The 21,945-nt window shown below is 37.8% G+C and overlaps 1 protein-coding gene across 5 annotated transcripts in view; it reads left to right on the top strand.

Moving 5' to 3' along the window:
- MACIR (macrophage immunometabolism regulator) overlaps window positions 1–21,945 on the top strand; it is a 212,830-nt gene that overhangs the window by 23,044 nt on the left and 167,841 nt on the right. Inside the window, exon 3 of one of the 5 annotated variants that reach the window (XR_006889511.1) lies at window positions 6,417–6,478. The exons of the other annotated variants lie outside the window; for them this stretch is intronic. The gene's annotated coding sequence lies outside the window, so the exon portion shown is untranslated. Of the gene's footprint in view, window positions 1–6,416; window positions 6,479–21,945 lie in introns of those variants that run through there. 5 annotated transcript variants of the gene reach the window in all.

The raw sequence follows: 21,945 nt of genomic DNA, 5'->3' as shown, positions 1-21,945 counted from the left end.
TTTTTTTTTTTAATTTGAGGGATTTTTAATAGTTAAAAGCTTATTTCTCAGTTTCCCTCTCTTTGCTTAAGGACCCAGCTGTAAAGAAAGAAAATACTGAAAGAGCTAAAATGCTTGGCTCTTCACATAATGTCCTATAATTGTGGCCATCTTGCTTTTGTGGTTTTAAAGATAACCAATCCTAGCAGGATATGGTTGATCATGAGCCTTAGTTTCATTTTTTTATAAAATGGAAAAAGTAATTTCTACTTTACAGTTCTTATGAGAATTAGACATAATGTATATAAAATAAAATGCCTCTACGTAGTAGTTGCTGAATAAAAGGCAGCCATTGGCAGTAATAAAAACAGTCTTTGAAACCCCTGATTTACCGTGTCTTTATTTACCCCACAACTGCTTTAAAAAGGTTATACATAGTAAAATAAAAGCATTACATTTAAATTTTAAGTATTTTGAATAAAATGTTGCAAAATCTCAAAACGTGTGTGTGTTTGTGAGTTGTGGGTGAATATATGTTGCCCCTCACAGTGGGCTAAACTTGTGTTTTCTGAATTAGGCTGTTGACATGTGGTGCAAACAAGAGCCCCTTGGGTGTGGGAAGAAAAGATTAAACCTGCTTTTAAAATATTTTTTATCTTATCCTTTAAAAATTTTTATTTGTTCTATATGTCATGTATATTGTTTGGCAGTATAGTAGTAAATGCACAAAATATATAAGTAAGTATAAGAATATTGGAGATATCAACTCAATTTTTTAAACTTTTTTTTAAACTCATGACCATAAGCGTTTGGAAATCACTGATTTAAATGGCCATGGCCATTATAACATGAAAATTCTTCTCTTTGAGTCCAATTTTACCTTCTTGGAATCTTATTAATGTTTGAACATGGGCTTGAGATTTGGCAAGATTAAAAGGTAAGAACCATTTTTAGATACGTAGAGACAGTTTATTTTGATTTTTCTTTTACATCTCTTTGCTAGTAATATTCTGTTCAGTACTGTAGTTTTAAAATTTCTTGGATTTGCTTTCTAGTTCCCAATTCGAGGACTTGTTACAATTTGGGAAATAAAAGGGACCAGAACAGAGCCCGCCTGTCTCAATAGGTTTCTGAAGTTTGTGCTGTGAACCTTTCCTTGTGCGCGCGTTCTGGTTTTGGTTAGGGACTTCTGAACCATGTGCAGAAACATTGCTGAATATCCCATTTGCAGAATCCATTCTTTGTGCCTTGAGTGAGGTTGTGTTCTTTTTTTTTCTTTTTTAAAGATTGGCACCTGGGCTAACAGCTGTTGCCAATCTTTTTTTTTTTTTTTCTGCTTTATCTCCCCAACACCCCCCACCCCGTACACAGTTGTACATCTTAGTTGCATGTCTTCTAGTTGTGGGATGTGGGACGCTGCCTCAATGTGGCCTGATGAGCGGTGCCGGGTCCGCGCCCAGGATCAGAACCCTGGGCCGCCGCAGCGGAGCACGCGAAATTAACCACTCAGCCACAGAGCTGGCCCCAAGGTTGTGTTCTTGTCAATGGTTTTTAGTCATGTCTTTTGAGAGCTTTACCCTTCAGAACTTTTACTTCTTATCCCATAATTTTTTCAGGCAGCCGTCTCTGACAATTTGAAGATTTTTTTAAAAAAAGTTTAGCAGAATTCCTAATCTCATTCTTTGGCCTGTGATGCTCATAGAATATGTCTTTCCAGAGATCAGTTTCTCTTACATTGACAGGTAAATTGTTCATGTGGTTACTATCCTATCCTATCCTATCTGGGAAAAACAAAAAAGAGTAAAACCAGAGACTGTGTTCTGATACGCTGTTGCCAGAAACTTTGGCAACAAAGGGGTAAATAACAATGACAGAAAGTGATCTCTTCCTTCTTTTCTCCCGCTCCTACTCCTTTCCCTCTTCGATGCGACTTCTAAGAGCTGAGGTTGACCCCACCCTCTGTAAACCCAGGCTGCGCCTACTCAAGCACAGCATGTAAGGCACTGGGTTATGTGTGGTCCAAGGAGCTTCCTCCTGGGAACCCACACATTGTTCTCTCCATCTTTAGGACCAGCCAGCTCTCATCAAACTGTATAGTGTAAGGTACCCATGGAAACAGTTATTTGCTACAGTTAGCTACAGCTAACTTGCTGTAAGGCATACATGTTACTTTTATGTAATAAGAAAGGACATCCATTTTCATCATTTCCTTACTCTTCTTATAGAGAAGAAAATATTTACATGTACCATACCCTGCATGTTTACGTCTCTCCATTAGACTTGTTTGGCTATCATCTCAATGTCTGGTCCAGTTTCTAGTGTTCTTTTCTGTTTGTTTTTAGAGTTGTTTTTGTTTTGCCTAGGGTAAATTGAGAACCCAGAGGGGAAATTTTCAATTATTTCTGCTGGGGTTTTCCTGGGTTGCTAACAATGCCCGTATTTGTCGTCTAGCCACCGTGCAAACTGCCTTTGACAAGGACTGTTGGGAGTTTGGCTTGTCTTCATTTTTCCTATAGAAATATATTAGCCATCTTTTGATCTTTCTTCCAAAAATCTCTTATGACTGATGCAGCTTGCTTTTTCATAGCTTCTGAAGTAAAAACAAATTTGTCTTTTTCCTGCACAACTGTAGAATTCTTGGTTCCATGACAAAACCTCAAAATGACATTAATTCTTCCCTTGAAGGCTTTGTAATATATCTGAAAGATGAACAAATTGTCAAGAAAGAAAAGATCAAATTTTATTTGGTTGCAAATGGAAAAGGCAAAAGGCTGTTTGGCTTAAATCTGTGTTCACTGTACCTCTGTAGCCGCTAGTTTTAATAAAAACAACTGAGGCAATGGAAGATTGGGGTGTGTGAGTGTGTGACTGGACCTTTTTGAAATTACAGAAATTCTCAAAACATTTTGTACCTAAAGGCTTTTCAAAGCAGTATTCCATTCATACAAATTTAGCTACATAATCAGGGTTTATAGCAGCCCTCTGTGCGGTTGGTTGCTCCATCAAGAATTTGTACTAACAAGCCTGTTCTGTGGGCTGTTTAATGAATAACTCTCCATTCACAGACTGCAGTCAACATCCCTCGGGAGTCTCCTTGCCCTTTCTCAAGGCCTGCCTCATATGTGCCATGCCTCATACTCGTTCTATTAGTGTTTTGTTCTGAAATCAGTCACTGTTAAAGAGTATATGTTCCCCCTGCCCCGGCCATTTCCTAAATTCAAAGTGATTAGGTTTATTCAGACTATTCTTTGTGAACCTACAGTGTGCAGGAAACATTTTTGACACAAAACCACAGTAGGTAGTAGGTGGCTCTTAAAGATGATGGTTAGGGGCCGGCCCCATGGCTGAGTGGTTAAGTTCGTGCACTCCACTTCGGTGGCCCTGGGTTTCACCCGTTCGCATCCTGGGTGTGGACCTAGCACCGCTCATCAAGCCGTGCTGAGGCGGCATCCCACATAGCAGAACTAGAAGGACCTGCAACTAGAATATACACCTATGTACTGGGGAGAAGAAGAAGAAGAAGAAGAAAAAAGATTGGCAATAGATGTTAGCTCAGGGCCAATCTTTAAAAAAAAAAAGTGATGGTTAGTGGTCAGAAAGACTATGAATTTTCCCCAAGTTAAATATTGCCTGTTTTTTGTTTTGTGTAAACATAACCACAGTATCATGGAGTTGGGTTGTCGTGACAGTTTAATCATTGGTTTGACATCTTGATAATAGTTACGTTCTATCATTGATGTACTATTCAAGGAACTTTGAAATTACTATTCTAAAATGAGATAAAGAATCTTCACAAATAAATAATTTCACTTAATGTTTGAAGGAATATGGGAATAAAAGGCCTCAGTATGATCAAGTCAGCCTATGTATGAGGGTTTCGGAATAATTGCTCTAGATTTGTTCCAATCCTTATGACACTAATAGTGTCAGAAATGAAAGTGCAAACAATACGGAAACTGAGAAAAAAATCTAAGTTGGTTCAGTAACACTCACGTCCTGCCTTTTTTTTTTTTATTATCACCTGGTTTAGATTTAAAAATAACTTTTCAATTGCAGACTTCCAAGTTTGTCCCAATGTTCTCAGAGCCGTGGGCTATATGTGGATGCACAGTGTGTGTTAACAGTACTTTTGTAACCGTCTCGGGAATTTTAAAATGACTTGTTATTTCTGTGAAATCATAAAAAAAAGTGACTGCTGAAATATGCAAGAATTAGAGCAAGGTGATAGAATCTGGAGCACCTTATAAAAGCCTGACCTTACTCTTTAATTCATTTAACTCCCACACAATTTTTTCTTCTCAAATGTTTGATTAAGCTGTAGTTGGTTTTTGTTGATTAGGGTAATTATGCCAGAATGACTTTAAAATCTCTTTGCATTTAGCTTGGGCACTTCTTGTAATCACTTAGAGAGGGACAAGAGTGTCCCTCTCTAAGATTTCCGAGGGTAGGGCGGTGGGGGAGACCTCCTGGGAAATAGCGAGATGAGTTTAGGGAAGCAGTTGTCTTTGTTCTGCATACGGTTTAGCTACTCAGCGCAGCTAAGGTCGGCCATTGCATTGAAAGATGCGTGATGGGGAAGGAGCCACGTCCATGTGAAAGCGAGCAGCCGAATATGCAATGGGAAGAACATGGGTCTTAAAATCAGACAAAATCTGGATTTGAATTCTGGGCTTGAACCCTGGTGTTGACACTTTTAACTGTATGACCTTGAGCAACTGTCTTTGCGACTCAGTTTTTAAAATTTATTGTGGAGGCTGTGAGCTAAGTTTGCACGTCGTTGCTTAGCACAGTGTCTGGTGCAATAGTTACTCTTTTTTTTTTTTCCTCCACCTTACTTGTGATGAAAGAATAGACATCTATTCACCTTTGGCATGTAATTAAGGATGTTTGCATCATTCATTTTTATTGACTTTTCATTTTTTTGTCATTAAAATAATGCCATAGATCTCACAGAGCATGAAAACTCAGTTTAAAAACAATTTCGGGCATTTTCTTCTGCTATGAAGAACAAGTTACTCTCTCAAGCTATCTTTTATATTTGATGTCCTGCAATAGAAGTGATATGACTTATGTCAAATCTGAATCAAGTTTCCAAGAAGAGTGTCAACCAGTTGTGCATTTGCTCCTAGCTGAATCCTAAAATGACTTTCATTTCTCTCATATAGATGCCTCATTTTAATGGTGAAGGCAATTCATGAAAATAATGCAAAATCAAACCTGCCTATCAAGATAAAACAGTCTCTAGCCCACTGATTTAAAGTTAAGAACAAACAATGAACAAATAAAAACCCATGCCCTTCCATGGCTAAACTACAAGGCATCCTTTAGACAGATTGTAAAATAAATGGAATTATGTAACTTATACACATTAAGAAAGCATTTCTAAACTGCTTCTAAGCCTAGACCTATAGGTTAGTTAGTTACAACAGGTTAGACTTCAAAATATTTTCTTAATGTTTTCTGATATATAGTGATAATTAAATACACATCCTCTTGGAATCAGATATTACAGTGTAGCTAAACAAATTAAATTGAAAATTAATTTAGAGGCTAAGTGTTGAGGTGGAAATGTAGGCTTACCTTGGTTTCAGAAATTACCTTTTAAATAAGGTATAATAAAACTTTGGTCCTGAGTCTTTTTTGGTTATTAAATCAGTTTCATATTTGGTGTAATTCTAGGTTAAGACCTTCTAACCGTTCCTCTCTCAGTCCGAAGTCATTAATTGAGTGGATCATTAATTGTGTAGGATCCTAAAGGTTGTTGGGTTTCATTATTATATCAACTTATGAATTCAGTTTTGAAATGTAAGAACAATTGCAAATTTAATACTGGAAATCATGGTAACTAGTTTTCCTAAGTTATTTTTTGTTGATTCTGTTGGGGTAGGGGATCCGCTTTCCCTGTGATTCCATAACCTACTTAATTAATACTTGATGGCACATCAGTTTGATGCGTTTTTGCCCTGAAATTGCTTACTTTGAGAGCAGCAGGTTTCTCTAAGGAGTATTTACTTGAGACTTTTTTCTTTTTCCCTTGGTGGTACAAGTCAGGAATTTTCTAGACCAAACCAGAACTATCCTGATGAATATAACCTCATTTACACATTAAGAAGAATGTCCTGTTAGGTCTAGTCTGTCACAAGGGAAATAATTGTTCCTTTAACATACAAAGAAAGGGCAAAGTTAAATATAGCAGATAATCTCAACGCACTGAACATGCTGAGGACCCATAAGTATAGCTATTTTCAATTTGAGCTCCCTAAATGGGGGCAGTAAGCGTAGGAGCCTGTGGTTAGCTGGAATGAATGAGAAACATCAGTGGTGACCTTTGCATCAGAGGAAAGACATCATTCTGCTTCTGGCTTTTCACAGCTTATGTGTTTGTGTTTTTAATGTATGACTGAACCTGAAAGTTCATCTCTAATCTTGATCCACAGGGAAATGGCAGAAATCCTAACCAGCCAAATGATACAACTTTAAATTTCCTGTGGAGGAAAGGTCAGTAATGTTCTGTTCACTGGGGACAATCTCAGCACAGCAAGCAATCCTTCTGATTAAAATTCCTGTTGAGAGCTAGTGATTTGTCTGATTGAAAAGTTAAGTAGGTCCTTAATCACCTAGATAAGATGACATCACTGAGGCATCATAAACTGCCCAACAGATGAATAACCCCTCTCAAATATCAACTTCATTTTCAAATTGGAAAACAAAAACATAGGGCTGCCATTTAATAGCAACTATTTATAGTTCTGTGATGTAAGGCCTCCAGTTTCCTATAATTCCCATTGTTTTCTAAAAATAAAGACCCATTTAACCGAGGACGACTGACAAGTGATCTTGTGATGGATTTGAGTTATTGTTCAGTGTGTAAGACTAGGGAGAGTAGCACAACATCATGTCAGCACTGCTGGAAACCTCTGGCTTGACGGGGCACCCGCTGCCTTTGTCCTCTGTAAATACCTGTTTGCACACTGGTACTGTTGAGAAAATAACACTCTTGTGGTTGGTTTCTGCTTTTCCAGTTGAAAACACAGGCCTTTTAAAAGATGAGCACACAGCCAGCATATTTAGTTGAATCAAGCGACAGACCTAATGAATTAGGTCAGCGTCAAGATCCAGCTCCCCTCCCCCATCCTTAAAGTTCTTGTTTTTAAACGTGGGAATTTTGTATCTGTATCACCTACATCTGACTAGGGCCTTCCTATGAAGTCTCAAGATAGCCTTTATCCTGAATTAAAATAACCTGAGATGCACTATTTTAACTAGAGGTCAACAAAATGATGTTACGTCCTTGTTAATGTTACTAATATTAGATTTTACTTGGCAGTCCCTCGTTATACTTTACTTCTATATTTTCTGTCTCAATTTTTATGTGCACTGCACTGCAGTGTCTATTGTTTTTCTTTCTGGTAAGCCAGAAGAAAGTAATGAAAAATAAAAGTTAAGAAAAGACATACATGCCGATTAGGTGCATTTCCAGTCCTGCTTTGCAATCACATGTACTTCCTGTCTTCCCCTGCTTCATGGGGTATGCAGGGAGCTCCTGAGGAGAGCCAGGGACTGTGTCTGATTCCAGAAAGGCCCTGAGAGCCCTTGTTTGAGGCTGCTCATCCTGTCAGTGCTGAAGGGCTGAAGGAGAATGTGGGGTTTCTCACAACTGGTAAACCCTGACATTTTGTCTTTAGTCTCTTTTCAGTGTGAACTCTGTCAGATACTCTGAGAAGACACCCAATTACAGTCTGAATTGCTATCCACTGTCTCAAACTGCTCAAGAAAAGGGCCTTCTTTTCCAGAATATGATAGCATATGTGTTTTCCGAGCTTTGAGCTTTTCATATGAAATGACAATAAATTGTGCATGAAGGTGAAACACTGAGGATGATGCAGCCTCATTAAATTGAATTTAGTGGATGGTTAATTCTGATGACTCTGAGATATTGCTCATTCTGAAGTAGGCACGTTGGTGCCAGGAAAGTCCTTGATGCGTTTGGCGTGGAACTGTGACATTTAGCTATTAGGCTAGAGTGAAATATTTCGAATAGAGCTGAGGGCTAAGAACTCGAGTGGTCTCACTTCTAATGCATTTGGGTAGTTCTCTGTGTGCCTAATTACAATTAAGAATATTATAGATTTCCTAAGTAGTAAATATATATATGGTCTTTATTCAAATGGATTTGGCAGGCTTACTGGTCACATAAATTTGGGATCTATTTTTAAATGTCTACATTGCACATTTTCAATTATCAGAATGCAACCATGCATTGTGTGTGAAAATGAATTTAAAATGAGGAACAATAACTGAAATATATGACAAAGGGGGAAACACTAATGCTTAGTAGGTTTTACAAAACAAAATAATTTCATTTTTTTTTTAAAGGATACATATTGTAGGAAGCAAGGAACAAATGAAGACAAGTTCATGGACTGAAACCTTGATAAAAGTTTCTCTGTGGACAAATAAAATAATCATAAAAATGGAAAAAAATAAAATCCTTTAAACATTTTTGCTGAGCCCAACGTGCAGTTTCACACTACTAAGTATTGATAAGGCTGGGGAACCCCGAGAAGGGGAATAGAGCTTTCTCTGACCGTTCATGTACAATTAGCTACAGGTGTTGTGTCGTGAGTGGTAATCTGAATTTTAACCCCCGTTCTGTAGTATCCACTTTCAAGGCCTTGCTGCTGTGAAATTATTTTGCTTTGGTACTGAATGGGTTTTCATTAGTGAATCTTCATATTTTAGAGAGAGAAAAAAAGTCAAAACTACCTTGTCTGCTTGGTGACCGTAAGTGCTTTGCGTCGTGATTTGCTGACACTAAGGAGGGGTGTATGTGGGTAACAGACCTTATCACACAGTCTCTGTCTCAAATGCTACTGAGGCTGCACAGGGGTCAGACAAGGACACCAGCAATCTGCAAAAGTGGATTGTTTTCAAGAAGGCTCCAGATGGGATTTTACTTATTTATTTAGATTTCCTTTGGAGATCCATCCAGTTTTGATGCATCAGACATTGATATAAATAAGCAAAACATAATGATCTAGACTTGTCTGTAGTGATTTGTAAGACATCCTATTTTTCTATCATTCTTTGTGATTTTCTACAATTTATTCTGGAAGAGTCTAGAAAAATCACATCTCTCATACCTAGCATAAAAAGTACCCAACAATAGTAATTGACTGTATTTGGCTAAATTTACTACACATTTAGGGGAACTAAAATTTTGAATATTTAATAATGCGTTTAAAAATATTTACCAAGGTCAGTATTTTAAATCATTGACTCTGTCAGGGACAGTTTCACCTCCCACTGTATCTAAAATTGCAAAACCACTTCCAACTATCCCTATACACTTTCTCTGCTTTGTTTTTTCTCTTAGCATTTATGATTATCTAACACTCTATCAGAATGTAAACTCCATGAGGGGTGGGATTTTGTCTGTTTTGCTCATTTTTGTGTCTCCATTGCTTAGAACAGTGCCTGGCACATAGTTGGCACCACATAAATATTTGCTGAATGAATAAATAAATAAATTTTAAGAGACACACCATTCATCCATCCATTCATTCACCAGACGTTCATTAAGCAGATACTGTGTGACTGTGTCTCATACAAGTACCTATCTTGGTTTGTGAGTATATACATTTAGCTAACACTGTATTAAATGTGCAATTCCAAGTTCTCTCATATCCAAGAAGTCTGTGATTTTCAGTGTCTGTGTTCCGTAGGGCCCTACCAATCTGTGAGAATTAACACACAATAAAAAGATTTCCACAGGTATAGTTTAACTCTAAGTGGATCACATGCTTTTAGAAAATAGGAAAGACCAAAGTAAAAAGGAATCTTCAAATCCCACAATTCATGATGTACTTGGCCAAATTAGACCATGCTTTCTGTCACTTGACCATTTTGAAAGGCTACTAAGGTGTTGGGAGCACATGTCTGAATTGGAAATCTGGCTCCACCACTTATCAACACGTCATTTGAGCATATTCTTTAGCCTTTTAGTATCTCAGCATCTGCATCTGAAAGTTGGCTTGTGATGGGGACGAAGAAGATCATGAGCGTGAAGTGCCTAGGATAGTGCCTGGCACGTGGTCTGTTATGTGCTCCTTGGTGTCTGTGTTGCGGTGGGATCTACCCCGCTGAAAACAGTTTCTGTGCCGAACTTGCTTTTGGATTTTGTTTGTTTGTATTTGGAAATAATGCCCATAATATTTTTCTCACATTGGAAGCAAGTGGCAAACTGAATAGAAAATATATTCAGTGCACTAGCACTCTTTCAAATGCTCTACATTTGTTTGCTTTTTAAAATTAAGTACCGTGTCATTCACACTCTCCAATATTTTTGCCTTATTGGAGAAGGAGAAACAATGATTATTAAATGTTATCTAATTATCTTAGCGCAGTGTTGGTGTCACTCTCTAGGGGAGCCCAGGATTATGTACTCTGTGTTCACTGTGTTCCAGAAAGGAAAACAAAAGGATAGAAGTTTGTGAATTCAAGACAAATTTAGGGGGACAGTTTTCACGTGCATTGTATCCTGGGGACTTGCTGTCTGGCATGGTTCCTGGGGGAATAGATAGAAGGACAAGCACCCAGGAGGCTCTGAGAACTCAAAGTTGTAATGGAATCTCAACTCTACTTCTTTCTGGTTGTGGGATCTTGAACCAGTGCCCTGGCTTTTTACAGAAGCAGAAGAGTGATGAGTGAGTGCTGTGTAGACAGAGGCCCTGGTTTGAATGCCACTGCTAATTAATTAGCTGTAGATTTGGGGCTAAATTGCTGAATCTCTCAAAGTCTTAATTTTCTCATATGTTTATCGGCCATAAAAGAATCTCTCTCAGGGTGCTGGTCAGATAAGGCTTAAGTTAAATCACTTTGTGCTGGACCTGGTACATTAAAGATGCACAGTACTTTGTTGTCGCTATAATGACTCGTAATACCAGCATCTACCTTAAAAGATTTATGGACTAAATGAGAAGTATAAAGTGTCTAGTATATGGTACATGTTTTTAAATCTTCTTATCTACTTCTTTCTTGGCTTTCCCTGGAATGGGTGTAATTCTAATACTTCCTGGAGATTAATTTCCACCTTCTACTCCCTTTCTGCTCTCCAGTAGCGTCTCCTCACTGAGTCTCTGTGAGTGACGCTCACACAGTGCATCTCCCCACATCTCTTGCTTCGCGCTCACAAAATGCAAGATTCAGAGGAGGATGGCAAAATGGGCCACTCAGCGAATGCCACACATTTTATCTTTTTGAGCTTTTCCACTGAAAACATACCCACCTACACCCCTCTCTTCTTCCCAAAGATAATTATATCTGCTCAGTACTTAAAATCACAGAATCCTGATGCTAAATAGAGTTTTGTCCAGAGGCAGAAAACTGAGGACCAAAGGGCCAATGCAGCCCAGAGGCATTTTGTTTTACTGTGTAGGGTTGGCTTACGTGCACTTTTGAAAATTTTGAATAAGTCGATAATATTTTTAAAAGTCAGACATTTCAAATTAAAACACACACACAGACTCACATGTATTTCTGGCTGCTCTGGCAAAGTGGCACAATCTGACAACCGTAAGCCCAGAATCCCCCCGGTGACGATGATCTGGAGTGGAGCAGCAGCTGCCCCTTTCTTTAGTGTCCTCTGTTTAGACCCAGTCACCCACCGCTGTCTTCCTTTATTTACATTACCTACATAGCTGCTGTGCATGCAGCAGGCCAGTTCTTTCCACTTACAGATGAGGGATCTAGAGCCAACCGTGGCTTAGTGATGTTTGCAGATTGCAAGGTGAGTTAGTAACTGAGTGGAGATAAGAATTCTAGTTTTTGGATTCTTGGATCCCTGCTCTTTTTATCCTCTTAGCTAAAATTCATGGAAAATAGTTTATTCAGCTGAGGATACATTTTTAATTTTTTAATGACTAATTTTCAAGCATCTTGGCCCGTTATCTCCTTGGTTAGAACCCAAGCAGGTCTAAATGAATTTGCAGGTTCAGTCTTGCTTTTCAGTCCCATTTCCTTCATTCTGTTTACAGCTCCCAGCTGGACCCACTGCATTCGTTCTCAAGTTGTAAGGCACTGGCCCTGCTTGTAGACAATGTTCAGTGACTATTAGGTGACGTCACTTGGTATCATTCATCCAGGACTGGCAAACTCAGATGCTCACTGGAGCCAGGCACTTAACTGTGGGTGACAGGCTAGGGTGATCTGGAGACTATCAATCCTGAAGAAAGAGCACAGCCATCCCTCAACTCTAGTTGTCAGTTGTCATGGGGGAATCCTGGTGCTGTCACATCGTTTTATGCTTTTATTTGTTTATTTATGTGTGTGTGTGTGAGGAAGATTGTCCCTGAGCTAAAATCTGTGCCAATTTTTCTCTATTTTATGTGGGATGCCACCACAGCGTGTTGACGAGCAGTGCTAGGTCTGCGCCCAGGATCCGAACCTGTGAACCCAGGGCTGCCAAAGTGGAGCACGTGAACTTAACTACTATGCCACTGGGCTGGCCCCCTATGCTTTTGTTTTTAAGGAAAAGCCCCAAATCACTATTTTATATAAAATCTTCTGGCTTTAGATTTGGCAATTAATCCACATTTGTAAATAAAACTGTTTTGTCTAAAGAGAACAAAGCTTCAGCAATTTGTGGCCTCTGCCAGGGTGTCCAAGTGAAAAAATGAACAGCTGACTAATACAACCCCTACTAGTGGAAGGGAGGGGCAAAGAGAGGTACACAGAAAGAGCAGAAGCTTTGGTTTTAGACAGACTTGGATCTGAATCTTAATTCGAACACTACACCTATGTGATACTGGCCAAATTACTTCATCTCTGAGTTTCAAAACCCTCATCTGAAAAATGCCTTTAATGATACCTTAGGGTGTTGATGTGAGGACCAAAGGGAGAATGTAGGTACAATGCTTGGCGCAGAACAGGCACTGAGATGATCTCAGCTCCATTCTTCTTCTGGTGATATCAGCTTTGTTTTTGCAGGATGGTGCATTTGAATTTAATTCTTGTTGCTTTGTTTCTTTTTTCTATCTCAGGGTACCATGAAAGTGGTGGGTTGAAGACTGCTCCTACTCTCTTGGTTTCCTCATGGGTGCTCCCTCAGATCCAGGACTGAAAGTGATCTTTTAGAAAAAGATAAGCTGTATTAAATGTTAGTTGGTACAATTAAAATACATTTCAAACAAGCTATTATTTATGGCATTAAAACAGATATCAGCAATTAAATACATTCAAATATAGTATTACAAGGTAACAATTCACTGAGAGAAAATATGCTATATTCCCAAGCAGTATTTCAATTAAAACAACACATACATATCAGAACAATCCTGAAATGCTGGCAAATTCAGATGTTCCACTTTATTTTTAGACATATTTCAGTACTCATGGCAAAAGGATATATTTTCTAGTTTTTTTTTTCCTGGAAAAATTAAGATATTCTGTATTAAATTTGGATGAACTTTGAGAGAATTCTAAATGCCTATGTGAGTAATGAAAGCTTTTAGACAGACAGGTGACAAAAGAGATGCCCACCTTCTCTGTTGATGTCACCTCAGGAAACTGGGGGTGGGGCTGGAGGTGGGGAGCGAGATTAGGTAACTATAAACAGAATTATGGGATTTAGAGCTTCTACCTACTGACTCTGTTATTAGCCAATTAGAAATTCTTTGATTTGTAGCAGTTCTTGGGTTAAGGAAGGAAATAAGAAAAACCACAAAGAAAGAATGGAGTCAAGGGTCACCAAACCAACTATACCCCATACTGGGATGGTGCCAGAGGCAGGAAATCCATTCCCCATCCATTTCCCTCTTTGCCCTTGCCAATAGATACACCCCCTTTTTCTTTTTTTCAGTAGGTGGCAAGTTTTAATTCCCTAGACATTTCTAAGTTTAGCGGAAATGTTCTCATGGAAAGATAAAAAATATTTGATAAAAATCTTTTTATATATTTCCCTATAATTTCTCCTGTAGCTTAGAAGTGGTCTAAGAGTTGTATGATGTAGCCGTTGCTAGGGAAACTTGCTTTTTAGTGAGCAGCAATTTTCCAAAGCAGATGCATTTCCTCTCTTACTAATGAGTGTGTAAATGGTACCTCTATTGCTTTTTGCCTCTATATTTTGGAAACAACTTGAACTATTTGCTTAGGACAGCAGACATCTGCTTTATAAAACTGAAGCAGATAGACTCCTAGAATATCTTATTTATATGCAACTTGTGCTGCATATTTCAAAAGCACATTTGCTGTTTTGCACTTTCTTGTTAGAAGACATTTTACACCTGTTAGTGGCAAAAATAATTGCTTAGATTAAAGAAAAGTCCTCCCTAAAAGGTTTAATTATGTTTCGTTGCATTGTGCATTTCGTTCCCACCAGTCTCACGGTAGAGAGGGGGACTTTCCTGATTTGAGCTGGGAAGCAGGCTGGAAGTCGTGCTGCATAATAGCAAACTGAATATTGTTATGCAAAGTTGAGTGGGACCAAGGCTATTTCAGAGGCAATAACGTTTCCTTCCAGTTCACTGATCCACTAATTTCTATTCACTTTAAACTGCTCCTGTATTTTTCGAAGAAAAAAAGCTATTTTCTACCATTTGCACTGTTCTAATCTTTGGCTTTGTACAGAATCTGCCTGGATAACAAGGAGGAATGGTCACCCTGTAGCTTTTACGGACAGCTGGTAATGGGTCCAAACACATGCAAATCAGGAGTATAGCTATTTCCATAAAAGGTGGAGCCACATGCCCTCTAATTATGCTCTCTGATTTTAGATGGAGGAGAAAGATTTAAAGAATTAGGCAAGGAAAAGTTCAGAAAGGAGGGCAGCAACTTGAATAACATAAAGGATTATCTGAGCAGAAGACAGTGTACTCAAATTTTTTTTTTTTTAATATCTCCTTCTCTTGAAAGAGTCCTTGAAAAGTTTCTAAATTTAGTGGCTTTTTATAGAACCACTGAAATGAAAGAATATTATTCTGCTTCTAGTTTAAATTTACAAAAAGGCCTCTCCTGATTTGCTTATACAAGAGTATACATGATTTTTTCTTTTCATTAAATGATTTATCCTTTTTTTCCCTGGAAGTTTTGTATCTCTTGACAATCTTCCTTAAAGAGATTAAAGCTGCATCAGCATTGGCTATATTGTGTGAATAGTTTTAGATCTCAATTAATTCAACTTGAAGATTTTTTTTAAGTGAATAATATAGTTTTTTAATATAATGAAGTTTCAAGGTGAGTTGACATTCTGGTTGTGGCATGTATAAGAGAATGGAAAGGAATGCAGTATTTTTCTAATATATCTTATACAAGATTATCAAGAGGGTTCTAATGTACATGGAATGAAAACCAAATTTTGCTATAAGTTACTTTGAATTGTAGTTGGGACTTCCTCTGTGAGTTTAATGAGGTTATCACTCCTCTTTCCCATTCCTGTATTGAGAATATGAATTATCTTCTTCTAGGGAATTGTGAGATTTTTTTTTTTTTCTCGAGTTAGATATCAGAAAAAAGCTTCTATTCTTTATAGGCTCTTTTCCCCCCCCCCCCCCCCCGTCTTTTTTTCTAACTAAACTCCAGACTTTGTTTGGATTTCACCGGTTTTCCCATTAATGTCCTCTTTCTGTTCCAAGATCCAATGGAGGGTACCACATTGCATTTTGTCATTCTCTCTCCCTAGACCTCTCTCTTCTGGTCTTTGACAGTTTCTCAATCTTTCCTTTTTTTTTTCTTTCTCCCAAGAGCTTGACAGTCTGGAGAAATATTGCACAGATATCCTGTAGAACGTCTTAAATATGGATTTATCTGATTTTCTTTTTTTCATGGTTACACTAGGGTTATGGGCTTTTGGAAAGAATGCCGCAGAGACGAAGTACCTTTCTCGTCACATCGTATCAGGGGAACAAGATATCTACATGCCATTGCTGGTGACGTTAACTTTCGTCACTTGGTCAAGGTGGTGTGTGCCAGGCTTGTCCACTGTAAAGGTGCTATTTTCTCTTTCCCTGTTCTATTCTTTGGAAAAGAGTCTCTAAATCTAGTCAACAATCAAGGGGACGAGGTGGGAATTAAATTTCACTTCATGAAGGGGGTGTATGTCTACATACAGTTATACAGTTGCTTAACGGTGGGGATATGTTTTGAGAAATGCGTCATTAGGTGATTCGGTTGTTAGGTGATTTTGTCATTGTGCAATCATCATAAAGTGTACTGAAGTGGAACAAAATTTGCCACCGCAAAATATATCTCTATAACATGAGGATTATTTTGGACTGATTATTTTTAAGAAACAAAAGACTCAGAAAGTGCTTTTTGTTGCCTCCATCTTAACTGCCTGAAAGAATTCAGGTTAAAAAACCTGTCTCAGGAATGGAGCTATTACCATAGCACAACATGAACTACACGGTAGACAGGGAGGAACCCAGAAAAGCCTGTTTGTGGGGTTCCCCTCTGTGTTCTTCTGTTTCTCTGTGGCCAAACACTTGTTTTCCAAACGCGTACTCCTTTTCACCCACCTGTGAATTGCCTTCGTTCCCTTTGAAATTCCTGACTCTCCCCACCCCCAATATCTTCTTTTGTCTTTAGCTGAGGATGGTATTTATGGTGAGGGCTTCCGCCATTTTGGTGAGTTACTTGGTTTTTCTGGGTTTCCTCCCGTGTATATACCTTATTGAACTTTTGTTTGTTTTTCTGCTGTTAACCTGTCTCATGTCAATTTAATTCTTTGATCAGTCAGAAGAACCAAAAAGGGTAGAGGAAAATTTCTTCCTCCCCTATAGGACTTACACAAACCTAGATGGTATAGCCTACCACACGCCTAGGCTATATGGTACTAATCTTATGGGACCACTGTAGTATAAGTGGTCCCTCGTTGACTGAAACATCGTTATGTGGCACACGACTGTATACTACTTGGAATTCTGTACGGAAGCTTTGTCTTTTTTATTTTATTTATTTATTTATTCAATAACTTATTTACATCAGTATGGATTCATGTATATTTATTTTATTCCTCAAAATATTCTACCTTTGGCAATTGGGAACTCTTTCAGGTGGGTTTCTGTGTTCCTTCATATAACCTTATCTTTTTGTTATTATGTGTGGGTTTTTTTGTTTTTGTTTTTTAGCACTTCCTTATTTTCTGGGAATACAAGATGCTCCACCTTAGATTCAGCTGATAGGCACTTTTAAAATTTTTTAAGACTTTGTTTTTTTAGAACAGTTTTTGGTTCACAGCAAAATTAAAGAGAAAGTGCAGAGATTTCTCATCTATCTCCTGTCCTCACACATGCACAGCCTCCCCCGTTATCAACATTTCCCCATCGGAGGGTACATTTGTTACAAATGATGAACCTACATTGATACATCATAATCACCTAAAGTCCATAGTCTACATTAGGGTTCACTCTTGTGTTGTGCATTCTATGGGTTAGGACAAATGTATAGTGAAATGTATAGTGAAATGATCATTATGGTATCATACAAAGTATTTTCATGCCCTAAGAAATCCTCTGTGCCCTGCATACTTATCCCTCCCCTTCAACTCATGGCAACCACTGATCTTTTTACATTCTCCATAGTTGTGGCTTTTCCAGCATGTCATATAGTTGGAATCATATAGTATGCAGCCTTTTCAGATTGACTTCTTTCATTTAGTAATGTACGTTTAAAGTTCCCTCATGTCTGTTCATGGCTTGATAGCACATTTCTTTAGTGCTGAATAATATTCCATTGTATGGATATACCACAGTTTGTCTATTCACCTACTGAAGGATATCTTTTTTGCTTCTAAGTTTTGGCAATTATGAATAAAGCTACTGTTAACATATGTGTGCAGGTTTTTGTGTGGATGTAAGTTTTCAACTCCTTTGGGTTAAATACCAGGGACCATGATTGCTGGATTGAATGATAAGAGCATGTTTAGTTTGTATGGAGCTGCCAAACTACCTTCTAAAGTGGCTGCACTGTTTTGCATTCCCACCACTAATGAATGAGAGTTCCTGTGCTCCACATCCTTGCCAGCATTTGGTGTTGTCAATGTTCTAGATTTGGGCTGTTCTAATAGTGGAATCTCCTTGTAGTTTTAAATGCCTTTCTCTGATGACATGTGATATAGAGCATATTTTCATATGCTTATTTACCATCTGTATATCTTCTTTGGTGAGATATTTGTTCAGGTCTTAGGCCATTTTTTAATTGGGTGCTTGTTTTCTTATTGTTGAGTTTTACGAGTTCTTTGTGTATTTTGGATAATAATTCTTTATCAGTGTCTTTTGCAAATATTTTCTCCCAGTCTGTGGTTTGTCTTTTCATTCTTTTGATATTGTCTTTTGCAGAGCAAAAGTTTTTTTTTTTATTTTAATGAAGTCCAGCTTATCAATTATTTCTTTCATGAATTGTTCCTTTGGTGTTTTATCTAAAAAGTCCTTGCTATACCCAAGGTCATCTAGGTTTTCTCCTATATTGTCTCCTAGGAGTTTTATAGTTGTGAGTTTTACAAAATGTCTGTGATTAATTTTGAGTTAATTTTTGTGAGGGGCTGATAAGCACTCTTAAGGTGGCTGTGTTTTCACCTAAGTTAAAAAGTCTATTATAACCATTGTGAACATGTAATAGCATATGATGATGTCCTGAATGTCACGGACCATAGAAATTATGGCATCACTTTGTCATTTTTGGCTCACTATTTTGTAGTTGGAATAGATATTTAATGATAATTTGTGCTGAATTGTGGTCCCCCCTTTAGTTCATATGGTAAAATCCTAACCCCCAGTACCTCAGAATGGCACTGTATTTGGAGATAGAGCCTTTAAAGAAGTAATTAAGGTTAAATGAGGTCATTAGGGTGGGCCCTTGATGCTATCACAAAAATACCGCAGACTGACTGGCTTTAACAATGGACATTTATTTCTTAGAATTCTGGGGGCTGGAAATCCAAAGTCAAGGTCATAGTAGATTTGTTTCTTGATGAGAGATCTCTTCCTGCTTTCAGACAGTCACCTTCTCACTATATTCTCACATGGCCATAACAGATAGAGAAAGTGAGCTCTGGGCTCTTCTTGTAAGGATACTAATCCCATCGTGAGGGCTCCACCCTCCCCTAAGATGAGGTGGGAGAGGTAGACAAGCATATTAGGAAAAAGGGATCTTGTGCTTTCAGTAACCTGCTTTTCTTAGTCGGTATATTGATTCATATGTCATTAAAGATTGTCTTAGAACAGTGACTTTCAAACAGAGCTCTCAGAATCCTGGGTGTCCTTGGAGTGCATCATTGCCAGGGCCTGGCTCTGGGAAGCTGAACCTTCCTCAACCTGAAAGACTGCTTTTATTGTGCAAAATTCTCTTAAAATTTTTACTTTAACAAAAGGTTCTACCCAGAAAAAGTTTGAAAGCCACTGTTCTACAACGTGATTTTTTTTTTAGATTAATATTTCTTTCTTTCTTTTTTTTTAATTGCAGTAACATTGGGTTATAACATCATATAGCTTTTGGATGTACATCATAATATATTTCTAATTCTGTGTAGATTACATCATGTTCATCACCCAAAAACTAATTATAGTCCATCCCCTCACATGTGAGCCTAATCACCCCTTTTGCCCTCCCCCCCCGATAGTAACCACCAATCCATTCTCCGTTGCTATGTGTTTGTTTGTCACTGTTTTTATCTTCTACTTATGAGTGAGATCATATAGTATTTGACTTTCTCCCTCTGACTTATTTCAGTCAGCATAATACCCTCAAGGACCATCCATGTTGTCACAAATGGCCGGATTTCATCATTTCTTCTGGCTGAGTAGGATTCCATTGTGTATAAATACCGCAGCTTCTTTATCCATTCGTCCCTTGATGGGCACCTAGGTTACTTCCAAATCTTGGCTCTTGTGTATAATGCTGCAATGAACACAGGGGTGCAGCTATCATTATGCCTTTGCATTTTCAAGTTATTTGGATAAAAACCCAACAGTGGGATAGCTGGATCATATGGTAGATCTATTCTTAATTTTCTGAAGATACTCCATACTGCTTTCCATAGTGGCTGCACCAGTTTGCACTCCCCCTAGCAGTGTACAAGGGTTCCCTTCTCTCCACACCCTCTCCAACATTTGTTGTTTCCTGTCTTATTAATTATAGCTATTCTGAATGGAGTGAGGTGATACCTCATTATAGTTTTGATTTGCATTTCCTTGATAGCTAATGATGTTGAGCATCTTTTCATATGCCTGTTGGCCATCTGTATATCTTCTTTGGAGAAATCTCTATTCAGATCTTTTGCCCATTTTTTAATTAGGTTGTTGGTTTTTTTGTTGTTGAGCTTTATGAGTGCTTTGTATAATTTGGATATTAACCCCTTATCTGATAGATGGTTTGCAAATATCTTCTCCCAATTGTTAAGTTGTCTTTTTGTTTTGTTGATGGTTTCCTTTGCTGTGCAGAAGCTTTTTAGTTTGATGTAGTCCCATTTGTTCATTTTTTCTTTTATTTCCCTTGCCCAGTCAGACATGGTACTTGAAAATATGCTGCTAAGACCAATGTCAAAGAGCATACTGCTGGTGTTTTCTTCTAGAAGTTTCATGTTTTCGGGTCTTACATTCAAGTCTTTAATCCATTTTGAGTTGATTTTTGTGCATGGTGTAAGGGAATGGTCTACTTTCATTCTTTTGCATGTGGCTGTCCAATTTTCCCAGCACCATTTATGGAAGAAACTCTCCTTTCTCCGTCGTATGCGCTTGGCTCCCTTGTCAAATATTAGCTGTCCATAAATGTGTGGGTTTATTTCTGGGCTCTCAATTCTGTTCCATTGATCTGTGAGTCTGTTTTTGTGCCAGTACCATGCTGTTTTGGTTACTATGGCTTTGTAGTACATTTTGAAATCAGGGAGTGTGATATCTCCAGCTTTGTTCTTTTTTCTCAGGAATCCTTTGGCTATTCGGGGTCTTTTGCTGTTCCATATAAATTTTAGGATTCTTTGTTCTATTTCTGTGAAAAATGTTTTTGGAACTTTGATAGGGATTGCATTGAATCTGTAGATTGCTTGTGGAAGTATGGACATTTTAACGATCTTAATCATTCCAATCTAAGAGCACAGAATATCTTTCCATTTCTTTGTGTCTTCTTCAATTTCTTTCAACAATGTTTTACAGTTTTCAGCGTACAATCTTTCACTTCTTTGGTTAAGTTTATTCCTAGGTATTTTATTCTTTTTGTTACAATTGTAAATGGGATTATATTCCTAATTTCTTTCTGCTACTTCGTTGTTAGTGTATAGAAACACAACTGATTTTTGTATGTTGATTTTGTATCCTGCAACTTGACTGTATTCATTTATTATTTCTAAAAGTTTTTGAGTGGATTCTTTAGGGTTTTCTATATATAAAATCATGTTTGCAAAGAGTGACAGTTTCACTTCTTCTTTTCCAGTATGGATCCCTTTTATTTCTTTTTCTTGCCTGATTGCTCTGGCTAGGACTTCCAATACTATGTTAAATAAGAGTGGTGAAAGTGGGCATCCTTGTCTGGTTCCTGTTCTTAGAGGGATAGCTTTCAGTTTTTCTCCATTGGGAATGATATTAGCTCTGGGTTTGTCATATATGACCTTTATTATGTTGAGATACTTTCCTTCTATACCCATTTTATTTAGAGTTTTTATCATAAATGGATGCTGTATCTTGTCAAATGCTTTCTCTGCATCTATTGAGATGATCATGTGATTTTTATTCTTCATTTTGTTAATGTGGGGTATCACGTTGATAGATTTGAGGATGTTGAACCATCCCTGCATCCCTGGAATGAAACCCACTTGATCATGATGTATTATCTTTTTAATGTATTGTTGTATTCGATTTGCTAGTATTTTGTTGAGGATTTTTGCATCGATGTTCATCAGTGATATTGGCCTGTAATTTCCTTTTTTTGTGTTGTCCTTGTCTGGTTTTGGTATCAGGATAATGTTGGCTTCATAGAATGAGT

The sequence above is a fragment of the Equus quagga genome, chromosome 7 (assembly GCF_021613505.1).
Source record: "Equus quagga isolate Etosha38 chromosome 7, UCLA_HA_Equagga_1.0, whole genome shotgun sequence".
In the NCBI taxonomy this organism is placed as follows: domain Eukaryota; kingdom Metazoa; phylum Chordata; class Mammalia; order Perissodactyla; family Equidae; genus Equus; species Equus quagga.
This window is presented reverse-complemented; position numbering and strand designations above follow the sequence as displayed.